Genomic DNA, 2377 nt, shown 5'->3' on the forward strand with positions numbered 1-2377 from the left:
ATGAATGAGAAAAAACAATATTTCATTGATCCTTTTCTAGATAAGGCCAGAGCAATAATGAGGAGATTGGGCTTCACTCCTAATATAGGGGCATGCCCACTAGTTGTTCAAAGGAGGTTAGGATATACTGTCATTCAGGGTGAAAGGCCCATTGTGGATAAATTAAAATAGATAGTTGAATCTACTATGACTTTTTTTGAAGAAAGAACTCCTGAACATTCTCCTAAGTGAAGAAAGATAATAAGGGAAGAGGAACCACATTATGAGAGTTACTCACCTTCCCAAAACCCCATGAGAATTGAGGGTGAGCAGATCATTGATGAGCAAATTGAACAAATTGGATCACAAGGGGGAGTTTTTGTTACCCAAGTAGATATTGATGAAGGGAACCCCCAAGAGCCTCATGTGCCAAGTTTGTACTTGACTATAGTAGATTTTAGAAGAAGAGAATTGGATCCTATTTTGGAACAAGCAAGTCAGTAATTTTTATCTGACGATAGTTTTGTAAAGTCTAGGTCTTTCCATCAATTTTCTTGGAGGGAAAGCATGCACATATTTGAGGAAAGATGTAAGAATATGAAAAGAGAGCATCCAAAAATGGATGGAGCCTCCATTCAAAATCAAATAAAGGAACAAATGATTCAAGAGTTCTAGAATATAACCCCTGAAGAAGGGAGATAGATGGTAAAGGCTGCAAATATTTTATTGTTACCCAATTGGGACATTGTTGATGCCTTGATTTTCAATTCTGTGTCAAATAATTCGTGATTGCAAGATCCAAATAAAAAAGAGTTCTTGGGAACTACATTCAGTAATAATCAAGCTACTCTTGTCATGTGGTCAATTAAGAAGAGGATCCGGGGCTGCTCCATCACAACCTGATGATTCAAGACTAACAGGGAGTACCATTGTGAGGAGAGTTGCAAATACCTCACTTGTATAGGTAGCCCACATGAATGTAGATTACTCTCAATTTTCCTTGGCTATTGTAGAGAGGGAGGAAAAAGAAATGACTCAATTATAGAGCAAGTATGAGGTAGTTGTGGATGCCTATAATAAAGAGGTAAAGAGGAGAATTGAGCTTGAGAATAGGCTAATGGGGAGGTCCACAAGACTAAGAATAACATACCCTCACCCCCCAATTGAACCCTTCAAATCCACCCCCCTCATAGAAATACCAGATACACCCCAAAGGACAGAATATTATACTACTGAGGACTTTGAAGAAGAGAAGAATAAACTGTGGGCCCTACATGTAGAGTTGGAGGCAAAATATGAAGATAAATTAAGAAAAGCTCTTACATATTTGGAGATAAAATTGAATGGCCACTAGTTTATGATGAGTTGGCTAGGCGGATCAATATCTGGGATGAAATGAAAGCAAGTGATGAGGCTCTAAAACCCATTGTGAATAAGTGGGTAAGAAGGAGGAAGGAGATGATATTTTTATGCTATTCTGTTATAAAAATCATCTATGATCAAATTGAGAAAACTTTTGATATTGTTTCTAATCTTATTGACTTTGAAAATAAGAGAGTTCACTTGCAAAGAATAATAGTTGGCTACTTAGATAAGTACAAGAGCCAAAAGTTTAGTCTCTTTCCTCATGCCCTAGATAAGAAGAATAATTTTAAAAACAAAGATGAATGGGCAAAGGAACTTGATGATTTATTTTGTTTAAGAATGAATCATGTTATCAATGAAATAGGGCATGCATGGTGGGCCACAACAACTGAAGAAATAGTAAAAGCCCAAATATTCTTTGATTCTTTGAAACAAAATTTTGTTACTATTGATAATGAGGCTGGGTATGTGCTCAAGAGGTAGAGCAATATTTTGCAATTCAATTGGCTAGATGACACACTATATGACAAGTGGGAATAGTTGGAGGAAATAAAAATTGACAATGATGAGGTGCAGGGTGATGAGATCCAAATCATTGACACCATCACTATACAAGGCCAATAGGGAGAAGAAGAAAAGAATGATCAGTCTCTTTTAGTTGCAGACACAGGCCCACAAGACACTGATACAACCAAAGAAGAGGGAAAAGTAGAAATTACTCCCACTGTACAAGATAAAGATTGTGAAAACTCACAAGTGGAGACTAACTTGCAATCATCAGAAGAAACTTCATCGTTGGCTAATTTGGCAGTTGGATACAAAGAGGGATTAGAATAGCATCCAAGTCAACAACAATAAAGGATGTGATAGAAGCAAACCCACCAAAAGGAATGTTTGATCTAGACATCTTCTATTACCCACATTTTTTTCATTTTATGATAGGTGTATGTAATTATCTCTTGTAAAGGACACCTATCATTTTCTCTTAGCTTGTAGCTTGTTGCATCTCACATTATATAAGTGAGATTCCAGG

This window comes from Cupressus sempervirens, chromosome 1, assembly GCF_028749045.1.
Source record: "Cupressus sempervirens isolate cs-2001-9-10 chromosome 1, ASM2874904v1, whole genome shotgun sequence".
Classification (NCBI taxonomy): domain Eukaryota; kingdom Viridiplantae; phylum Streptophyta; class Pinopsida; order Cupressales; family Cupressaceae; genus Cupressus; species Cupressus sempervirens.